Here is a 12,006-nt window from a genome sequence, read left to right as displayed (position 1 = left end):
TTTTTTATGTAGTATCACGATATGTGATTTCGCCTACAAATCTCAGAATTTCGCATAATATTGCATTTTAAGCAAGTTTTCTTGCATTTTGTTTCGTACTATAAATCATCGAATTTAGTAATATTTTGACGTTTATATCCCGCTTTTCCTTTATGTGATTTAAACAAAATATCATCGAATTAGGCAATATTTTGCTGTTTTTCCAGGTTTTTGTGAATTTCCAGTTTATTGTTATTAATTCATTAAATATACGATAAAAATGATACAAACACATAATTGATTAGATAATAACCTTAAATACTTCATTTTCAATCATCTATTTGTTTCTCGTTGAAATACTGAGAAAGATATTGAAAAGGGGAGAAGTTCGTTTTTTATTGCATATATCGAGGCTTAACAGAGTGATGCAGAGGCTTAAAGAGAGATGTGGAGGCTCAAGAGAGGGATGCAGTGGCCCAAGAGAGAGATGCAAAGGCTGAAGAGAGGGATGCAGAGGCTCATGAGAGAGATGCAGGACTTCAAGAGAGGGATGCAGAGGCTCAAGAGAGTGATGCAAAGGATCAAGAGGGTGATGCAGAGGCTCAAGAGAGTGATGCAGAGGCTCAAGAGAGTGATGCAGAGGATCAGGAGAGTGATGCAGAGGCTTGAGAGAGTGATGCAGTGGCCTCAAGAGAGGGATTCAGAGGATTAAGAGAGTGATACAGAGGCGGAAGAGAGTGTTGCAGAGGCTCAAGAGAGGGATGCAGAGGCTCTAGAGAGTGATGCAGAGACTCAAGAGAGTTATGCAGAGGTTCAAGAGAGTGATGCGGAGGCTTACGAGAGAGATGCAGATGATCAAGAGAAGGATGCAGAGGCTTAAGGGAGTGATGCAGAGGCTGAAGAGAGTGTTGCAGAGGCTTAAGAGAGGGATGCAGAGGCTCAAGAGAGTGATGTAGAGGCTCAAGAGAGTTAAGCAGAGGCTCAAGAGAGTGATGCAGAGGCTTAAGAGAGGGATGCAGAGGCTCAAGAGAGGGATGCAGAAGCTCAATAGAGTGATGCAGTGGATCACGAGAATAATGCAGAGGCTCAAGAGAGGGATGCAGAGGCTAACGTGAGTGATGCAGAGGCACAAGAGAAAGATGCAGAGGCACTTGAGAGTGATGCAGAGGCTCAAGAGAGGGATGCAGAGGCTCAAGAGAATGATGTAGAGGTTTAGGAGAGGGATGCAGAGGCTCAAGAGAATGATGCAGAGGCTCTAGAGAGTAATGCAGAGGATCAAGAGAATGATGTAGAGGCTTAAGAGAGGGATGCAGATGCTTAAGAGAGGGATGCAGAGGCTCAAGAGAGTGATGCAGAGGCTGAAGAGAGAGATGCAGAGGCTTAATAGAGTGGTGCAGAGGCTCAAGAGAGTCATGCAGAGGCTCAAGGGAATGATGTAGAGGCTTAAGAGAGGAATGCAGAGGCTCAAGAGAATGATTCAGGGGCTCAAGAAAGTAATGCAGAGGATGAAGAGAGGGATGCAGAGGCTTAAGAGAGTGATGCAGAGGCTAAAGAGAGTTTTGAAGAGGCATGTGAGAATGATGCAGAAGCTCAAGAGAGTGATGCAAAGGCTCAAGAGAGTGATGAAGAGGCTCAAGACAGGGGATGCAGAGGCTTAAGAGAAGGATGCAGAGACTCCAAAGAGTGATGCAAAGGTTCAAGAATGGGATGCAGAGGCTTTAGAGAGTGATGCAAAGGCTCAAGAGAGTGATGCAGAGGCTCATGAGAGGGGTGCAGAGGCTCCAGTGAGGGATGGAGAGGCTTAGGAGAATGATTCAGAGGCTCAAGAAAGGGATGCAGAGGCTCAGGAGAGTGATGCAGAGGCTCAAGTGATTGATTCAGGGGCTCAAGAGAGTGATGCAGAGGCTTACGAGAGTGATGGAGAGGCTCAAGAGATTGATGCAGAGGCTCAAGTGAGTGATGCAGAGGCTAAAGAGAGTGATGTAGAGGTTTAGGAGAGTGATGCAGAGGCTTAAGAGAGGGATGCAGAGGCTCAAGAGAGTGATGCAGAAGCTCTAAAGAGTTATGCAGAGGCTTAGGAGAATGATGCAGAGGCTCAAGAGAGGGATGCAGAGGCTGAGGAGAGTGATGCAGAGGCTTAAGTGAGTGATGCAGAGGCTTAAGAGAGGGATGCAGAGGCTCAAGAGCGTGATGCAGATTATGAAGAGAGAGATGCAGAGGCTTAAGAGAGTGATGCAAAGGCTCAAGAGAGTGATGCAGAGGCTCAAGAGAATGATATAGAGGCTTAAGAGAGTGATGCAGAGGCTCAAGAGAGTGATGCAGAGGATGAAGAGAGGGATGCAGAGGCTTAAGAGAGTGATGCAGAGACTCAAGAGTGGGATGCAGAGGCTCAAGAGAGTGATGCAGAGGCTTAAGAGAGGGATGCAGAGGCTCAAGGGAGTGATGCAGATGCTGAAGAGAGAGATACAAAGGCTTAAGAGAGTGATGCAGAGGCTTAAGAGAGGGATGGAGAAGCTCAAGAGGGGGATGTAGAGGCCCAAGAGAGGGATGCAGAGGCTCAAGAGAGGGATGCAGAGGCTCAAGTGAGGGATGCAGAGGCACAAGAGAGGGATGCAGAGGCTCTTGAGAGTGATGCAGAGGCTCAGGAGAGGGATGCAGAGGCTTAAGAGAGTGATGCAAAGGCTCAAGAGAGGGATGCAGAGGCTCATGAGAGGGATGAAGGAATTCAAGAGAGGGATGCAGAGGCTCAAGAGAGTGATTCAGAGGCTTCCGAGAGTAATGCAGAGGCTGAAGAGAGTGATGCAGAGGCTTAAGAGAAGGATGCAGGGGCTCAAGAGAGTGACGCAGAGGCTCAAGAGAGTGATGCAGAGGCTCAAGAGAGGGATGCAGGGGCTCAAGAGAGAGAGATGCAGAGGCTCATGAGAGGGATGCAGGAGTTCAAGAGAGTGATGCAGAGGCTCAAGAAAGGGATGCAGAGGCTTAAGAAAGTGATGCAGAGGCTCAAAAGAGGGATTTAGAGGCTTACAAGAGTGCTGCAGGGGCTCAACAGAGAGATGCAGAGGCTCAAGTGAGGGATGCAGAGGCACAAGAGAGGGATTCATAGGCTCTTGAGAGTGACGCAGAGGCTCAAGAGAGTGATGCAGAGGCTTAGGAGAGTGATGCAAAGGCTCAGGAGAGGGATCCAGAGGCTCATGAGAGGGATGCTGGAGTTCAAGAGAGTGATGCAGAGGCTCAAGAAAGGGATGCAGAAGCTTAAGAAAGTGTTGCAGAGGCTCCAAAAAGGGATGCAGAGGCTTACGAGAGTGCTGCAGAGGCTGGAGAGAGTGTTGCAGAGCCTTAAGAGAGGGATGCAGAGGCTCAAGAGAGTGATGCAAAGGCTCAAGAGAGTGATGCAGAGGCTGAAGATAGTTTTGCAGAGGCTAAAGAGAGGGATGCAGATGCTCAAGAGAGGGATGCTGAGGCTAAAGAGAGTGATGTAGAGGCTGAAGAGAGTGTTGCAGAGGCTTAAGAGAGGGATGCAGAGGCTCAAGAGAGTGATGCAAAGGCTCAAGAGAGTGATGCAGAGGCTTAAGAGATCGACGTTTCAGCCGGAATAGAGCGGTTTTACGTGTCCATCTTCCATCGGTAATATAAACGGAAAATCAGGAACATTTTAGTTAATTCTAATGAAAACACATTTATTTTTATCATTTGTATTGGAAACAACATTGTCATATGTCTTTTCTTGGATCTAAACAATACGAAACCTCGCTTTATGATTCGAAGTTAAAATCCACAAATTTGGAATAATAGTAACTAATAGCAAAATAGCAACTATTTATTCAAACCAACAACACATGGAGTGTTTCTCCAAAATGGAAATGTTGGGATGCTATTGATCTCGCACAAATTGCATGCAAATGCCACCAACCTACCGATAACTAAAGAACCTAAGCAAATCTCTTCAAAGCATATATGACCTTGGCATAAATTCAAATAATTTAAAAGTAAAAATAATCTAAAATGGCCAAATTTTAGGTCTTAGATATGCTCTCTTAGGCATCATTTAGTAAACACATAAAATCACTGAGTCGTGGAACAAGCAGTTTATATATACATATGTTAGGCTTATAACACCTACCCCACAAGGTCCAACTAACAAGGACTAACCCTCACTCACTTACCAGGATGCAAGTAACTCACTATATACTTCTAGGTGAATAGAGCCATTGGGTGAAAGGAAACGCTACCAACAATTACAACCCTGCCCGACAGGGATTCGAACCCTTGAATCCCCAATTGTGAGACGAGAAGGAACATGTCATTCATTTATGTGTACTCACCTATGTGTGAGTACACACATAGATCCAATTTAATGCTTAGCTTTAATGCTAATATTTTAAAAATTTAATAATTTAATTTAATTTAATAATTTAATGCATAATAATTTAATGCTCGATCCAGCAGGATAGAGTATCAATCTTGGAGTCTGTCCTTTTAGCCGTCGGTTGTTTAAAGCATTGACCTTACCTTTTTTACCTTAGCGTATTTTTAACCAACCTAAACCTAAACTTAACATAACCTGTAACTTAAACCTGCCTAATGGAGTTAATGTCCTTATTATTTTTAACCTATAGTTATTAAAGGTTTATAGAGGGAGGAACAAGGAACAAGTTAAGAAACAAGTTTAACTTGTATTTAATATAGTTTAATTTTTTAAATAATTTTCTTTAATATAGTTTACCTTATTGTTATAAAGGTTTATAAACTTAAAAAAAAGTCGATTATATTAGGTTAGGTTAGTTTAGGTTGGTTTGGTTGGTTAAAAATACGCTAACCTAACAACAGAAAATAAACCTCCCTCCTTCCCTCCCTAGATTTAAACTCATTAAAATTAAAACTTATTAAATTAATTAAATTAATAAATTAAAATTAAGAAATCTTAACTAGATTTTTAGCTCCAATTAAATTGAGTTAAATTAATTTAATTGTAATTAATAAAATTGATAATTGAAATTTAATTATAATTCCCTCTCTCCCTTCCTCCCTCCCTCTCTCTCTTTCTCCCTCCCTTCCGTCCCCCTGTTACCTGTGACACGAACATATCCGTGTATCTTAGGGATTTCCGTCTATCTTATGTATGTCCGTGTATCTTATCTTATGGGATTTCGTAACCTTATTATGTTTAGGGTTATCCATGGGGTTCTGGGTCCAGGAAGCCATTTGTGTCCCCTCAAATTGCCTCCCTTATCCTTATCCCCACCCACGAATTCAATCGAATTCGAATCCCGTATCACACGGATTCACGGATCACACGGAAATGTATCCGTGTGATCAATCCGTGTGACTATATATGCTTGTCTGTGATATACGGACATGTATCCAAGGATACACGGACACATGTATCCATGGAGTTCTGGGTCCAGGAAGCCATTTGTGTCACCCAAATTGCCTCCCTTCTCCCCACCTGAAATCCAGGTGAATTGAAAGACCTGCCCGAGGTCAGTGCATCCAGGTATCCGTCCGTGGGCCCCCGGATTTCAACCCTTCCCCACATTCCAAGGGAGCAGTCAATCAATCTCCGGCTATCCAGAGAATCTATCGAAACTGATGCTCCTACAGGAGAGGACATCACATAAATCTATCTGTGCCCTGTAGTTGCATCCGTTGCGACAGGCTCGAACGCAGGTCTATCCGGATTAAGAACATGTTCTATCCGACTAGGCCACGCTGGAGTTGCCTTCTGAATAAAATTTGGCACCTGTATTTATACCTTGGAGCAAGCAGGGTTAGTTAGTGTCTATTTATAAACAATTGCAATGATTGACATGTGAAATTGTGAGTTTGTGTTGTTAGAAATAAATGGCAGCGTTATTCGATGAGGTTGCAGTCCAGTGAAGCAGTGTCATGACTGAATGAATATAGAAGAATTTAGGCTAACTGACTGACATGTGAATGTTTAAACGGGTGCATTAATTATAATTTAGTGTTGTATGTCCAAATGAGGCGACGGTTTGGCTGGGTAAATAGAGCGTTATCGCCGCCATTTTATCTGTTTGACGGGGAGGAGGGGGGGGGGGGGGGTTGTAACACTGGGATTGGAATGGGGGTAAGGATATGGCGGCCACCGTTGAGGGGAGGTTGTTGGTAGGGGGGGGGGGTCCAAAGGACCCCCGTTAGAGGGGGGAGAGAGGTTGGTGGGTTGGAGAGGTTCCCTCCCCCCCACCAACACAGGTTGACTCTGTGAGTCAACCTGGGTTGGTGGGGGGGAGGGAATCGAGGGTTGGCAGTTAGGTATTTAAACTTAATTTTTTTGAGATTGGTTATATATGGTGAGGTGTTTAGGAAGGAATAAGAAAAGTGTTTGTGACTGAGTTGAGTATATTAGTTACTGTGATTCATGTTAGAAAGAATGTAGGTGCTGGAAATGTTTAAAGATTTTTTAATGACTTCATTTGATTAATATTGTATGAATTAACGGTAAGTGAACACTGGAGATTGATATTCAACAGCATATTGAGTGGACAAGTTTTAGCAGGCAGGCAGGCAGGCAGGCAGGAAAGCAGGCAGGTTGAAAGAAAATGGAATGACAAATGGTTACAGACATTTTCTTCACAGATGGTAAAAACTATTATAATCACATATACACATTTCAATGTGCGACATTCTTACACACACACACACACACACACACACACACACACACACACACACACACACACACACACACACACACACACACACACACACACACACACACACACACACACACACACACACACACACACACACACACACAGGTTTGTATGTGTCATCTAATCATCAACCTGTCACCTAATCAAACCTGAACACCGTAACTTAAAACCTAACCTAACCTGTAACCCAAACTAACCTAAAACTGCATAATGGAGTTTATTCACACATACCAGCCATTTCTCCATTAATGATAGTGCTTATAGCAACTATTTAGTCAAACTAACAACAAATGGAGTGTTTCTCTAAAATGGAAATGTTGGGATGCTATTGATCTCGCACAAATTGCATGCAAATGCCACCAACCTACCGGTAATTAAGTAACCTAAGCAAATCCCTTCAAAACATAAATGGCCTTGGCATAAATTCAAATAATTTAAAAGTAAAAATAATCTAAAGTGGCCAAATTTTAGGTATTATATATGCTCTCTTAGGCATCATTTAGTCAACACATGTAAAATCACTGAGTCGTGGAACAAGCAGTTTATATATATACATATGCTAGGCTTATAACACCTATTCCACAAGGTCCAACTAGTGACTAACCCTCGCTCACTCACAAGGATGCAAGTAACTCACTATTTACTTCTAGGTGAATAAAGGCATTGGGTGAAAGGAAACGCTACCAACAATTACAACGAGATTGTGAGACGAGAAGGAACAAGTTATTCATTTATGTGTACTCACCTATGTGTGAGTACACAAATAGATCCAATTCATGCTTTAATGCCAATAATTTAAAAATTTAATAATTTAATTTAAATTAATAATTTATTCATTTTTAATATATTCATTTTTACCATAATTTCGATACTTTTTTATGTAGTATCACGATATGTGATTTCGCCTACAAATCTCAGAATTTCGCATAATATTGCATTTTAAGCAAGTTTTCTTGCATTTTGTTTCGTACTATAAATCATCGAATTTAGTAATATTTTGACGATTATATCCCGCTTTTCCTTTATGTGATTTAAACAAAATATCATCGAATTAGGCAATATTTTGCTGTTTTTCCAGGTTTTTGTGAATTTCCAGTTTATTGTTATTAATTCATTATATATACGATAAAAATGATACAAACACATAATTGATTAGATAATAACCTTAAATACTTCATTTTCAATCATCTATTTGTTTCTCGTTGAAATACTGAGAAAGATATTGAAAAGGGGAGAAGTTCGTTTTTTATTGCATATATCGACGTTTCAGCCGGAATAGAGTGGTTTTACGTGTACATCTTCCATCGGTAATATAAACGGACAATCAAGAACATTTTAGTTAATTCTAATGAAAACACATTGATTTTTATCATTTGTATTGGAAACAACATTGTCATATGTCTTCTCTTGGATCTAAATAATACGAAACCTCGCTTTATGATTCGAAGTTAAAATCCTTAAATTTGGTTTAATAGTGACTTTTTTCACGTTTTTCATGTAGTTTTATATTACGTAAATATATTTATTTTACCAATATTATGATACTTTTTCATGTAGTATCACGATATATGATTTCGCCTTCAAATCTCAGAATTTTGCATAATATTGCATTTTAAGCAAGTTTTCTTGCATTTTGTTTCGTAGTATAAATCATCGAATTTTGTTATATTTTGACGTTTATCATCCCCCCTTTACCTTTACGTGATATAAACAAAATATCATCGAATTAGGCAATATTTTGCTGTTTTTCCACGTTTTTGTGAATTTCCAGTTTATTGTTATTAATTCATTAAATATACGATAAAAATGATGCAAACACGTAATTGATTAGAAATTAACCTTAAATACCTCATTTTCAATCAACTATTTGTTTCTCGTTAAAATACTGAGTATGATATTGAAAAGGGGAGAATTTCTATTTTTATTGCATATATCGACGTTTAAGCCGGATTAGAGCGGTTTTACATGTACATCTTCCGTCGGTAATATAAACGGAAAATCAGGAACATTTTAGGTAATTCTAATGAAAACACATTGATTTTTATCATTTGTGTTGGAAACAACATTGTCATATGTCTTTTCTTGGATCTAAATAATACGAAACCTCGCTTTATGATTCGAAGTTAAAATCCTTAAATTTGGTTTAATAGTGACTTTTTTCACGTTTTACATGTAGTTTGATATTACGTAAATATATTCATTTTACCAATATTTCGATACTTTTTCATGTAGTATCACGATATGTGATTTGGCCTTCAAATCTCAGAATTTTGCATAATATTGCATTTTAAGCAAGTTTTCTTGCATTTTGTTTCGTAGTATAAATCATCGAATTTTGTTATATTTTGACGTTTATCATCCCCCCTTTACCTTTACGTGATATAAACAAAATATCATCGAATTAGGCAATATTTTGCTGTTTTTCCACGTTTTTGTGAATTTCCAGTTTATTGTTATTAATTCATTAAATATACGATAAAAATGATGCAAAAACGTAATTGATTAGAAATTAATCTTAAATACGTCATTTTCAATCAACTATTTGTTTCTTGTTAAAATACTGAGTAAGATATTGAAAAGGAGACAAGTTCGGTTTTTATTGCCTACATCGAGGTTTCAGCTGGAATTGAACGGTTTTACGTGTACATCTTCCGTCGGTAATATAAACGGAAAATCAGGAACATTTTAGGTAATTCTAATGAAAACACATTGATTTTTATCATTTGTATTGGAAACAACATTGTCATATGTCCTTTCTTGGATCTAAATAATACGAAACCTCGCTTTATTATTCGAAGTTAAAATCCTTAAATTTGGTTTAATAGTGACTTTTTTCACGTTTTTCGTGTAGTTTGATATTACGTAATTTAATTCATTTTTACCATAATTTTGATACTTTTCATGTAGTATCACGATATGTGATTTCGCCATCAAATCTCAGAATTTCGCATAATGTTGCAATTTAAGCAAGTTTTCTTGCATTTTGTTTCGTACTATAAATCATCGAATTTAGTAATATTTTGATGTTTATATCCCCCTTTTCCTTTATGTGATTTAAACAAAATATCATCGAATTAGGCAATATTTTGCTGTTTTTCCACGTTTTTGCGAATTTATAGTTTATTGTTATTAATTCACTAAATATACGATAAAAATGATACAAACACACAATTGATTAGATAATAACCTTAAATACTTCATTTTCAATCATCTATTTGTTTCTCGTTGAAATACTAAGAAAGATATTGAAAAGGGGAGAAGTTCGTTTTTTATTGCATATATCGACGTTTCAGCCGGAATAGATTGGTTTTACGTGTACTTCTTCCATCGGTAATATAAACGGAAAATCAGGAACATTTTGGTTAATTCTAATGAAAACACATTGATTTTTATCATTTGTATCGGAAACAACATTGTCATATGTCTTTTCTAGGGTCTAAATAATACGAAACCTCGCTTTATGATTCGAAGATAAAATCCACAAATTTTGAATAATAGTGACTTTTTCACGGTTTTCATCTAGTTTGATATTACGTAAATATATTCATTTTTACCAATATTTCGATACTTTTTCATGTAGTATCACGATATATGATTTCGCCTTCAAATCACAGAATTTCGCATAATATTGCATTTTAAGAAAGTTTTTGCATTTTGTTTCGTACTATAAACCATCGAATTTAGTAATATTTTGACGTTTATCATCCCCCTTTTCCTTTATGTGATATAAACAAAATATCATCGAATTAGGCAATATTTTGCTGTTTTTCCACGTTTTTGTGAATTTCCAGTTTATTGTTATTAACTTATTAAATATAAGGCTTAAGAGAGGGATGCAGAGGCTCAAGAGAGGGATGTAGAGACTCAAGAAAGTGATGCAGAATCTCAAGAGAGTGATGCAGAGTCTCAAGAGAGGGATGCAGAGGCTGAAGAGAGTGATGCAGAGGCTCAAGAGAGGGATGCAGAGGCTCAAGAGAGTGATTAAGAGGCTTACGAGAGTGATGCAGAGGGTTAAGAGAGTGATGCAGAGGCTCAAGAGAGGGATGGAGAGGCTCAAGGGAGTGATTCAGAGGCTTAAGAGTGTGATGAAGAGGCTTAAGAGAGGGATGCAGAGGCTCAAGAGAATGATGCAGAGGCTCAAAAGAGTGATGAAGAGGATCACGAGAGTGATGCACAGGCTCAAGAGAGTGATTAAGAGGCTTACGAGAGTGATGCAGAGGGTTAAGAGAGTGATGCAGAGGCTCAAGAGAGGGATGGAGAGGCTCAAGGGAGTGATTCAGAGGCTTAAGAGTGTGATGAAGAGGCTTAAGAGAGGGAAGCAGAGGCTTAAGAGAGTGATGCAGAGGCTGAAGAGAGTGAAGCAGAGGCTCTAGAGAGTGACGCAGAGGATCAAGAGAGTGATGCAGAGGCACAAGAGAGTGATGCAGAGGATCGAGAGAGTGATGCAGAGGCTCGAGAGAGTGATTCAGAGGCTTACTAGAGTGATGTAGAGGCTGAAGGGAGTGTTGCAGAGGCTCAAGAGAGGGATGAAGAGGATGAAAAGATTAATGCAGAGGCTCAAGAGAGGGATGCAGAGGCTCACGAGAGTGATGCAGAGGCTTAAGAGAGTGAGCCAGACGCTTAGGAGAGGGATGCAGAGGCTCAAGAGAGTAATGCAGAGGCTAAAGAGGGTGATGCAAAGGCTCAAGAGAGTGATGCAGAGAGTTGAGAGAGGGATGCAGCTGCTCAAGAGAGTTATGCAGAGGCTCAAGAGAGTGGTTCAGAGGCTTGAGATAGTGATGCAGAGGCTTAACAGAGTGATGCAGAGGCTTAAAAGAGAGATGTGGAGGCTCAAGAGAGGGATGCAGTGGCCCAAGAGAGAGATGCAAAGGCTGAAGAGAGGGATGCAGAGGCTCATGAGAGAGATGCAGGACTTCAAGAGAGGGATGCAGAGGCTCAAGAGAGAGATGCAGAGGATCAAGAGAGTGATGCAGAGGATCAAGAGAGTGATGCAGAGGCTTGAGAGAGTGATGCAGAGGATCAAGAGAGTGATGCAGAGGCTTGAGAGAGTGATGCAGTGGCCTCAAGAGAGGGATTCAGAGGATTAAGAGAGTGATACAGAGGCGGAAGAGAGTGTTGCAGAGGCTCAAGAGAGGGATGCAGAGGCTCTAGAGAGTGATGCAGAGACTCAAGAGAGTTATGCAGAGGCTCAAGAGAGTGATGCGGAGGCTTACGAGAGAGATGCAGATGATCAAGAGAAGGATGCAGAGGCTTAAGGGAGTGATGCAGAGGCTGAAGAGAGTGTTGCAGAGGCTTAAGAGAGGGATGCAGAGGCTCAAGAGAGTGATGTAGAGGCTCAAGAGAGATAAGCAGA

Source organism: Procambarus clarkii, chromosome 16, assembly GCF_040958095.1.
Source record: "Procambarus clarkii isolate CNS0578487 chromosome 16, FALCON_Pclarkii_2.0, whole genome shotgun sequence".
NCBI lineage: Eukaryota > Metazoa > Arthropoda > Malacostraca > Decapoda > Cambaridae > Procambarus > Procambarus clarkii.
Note: the sequence above shows the minus strand (reverse complement) of the source record.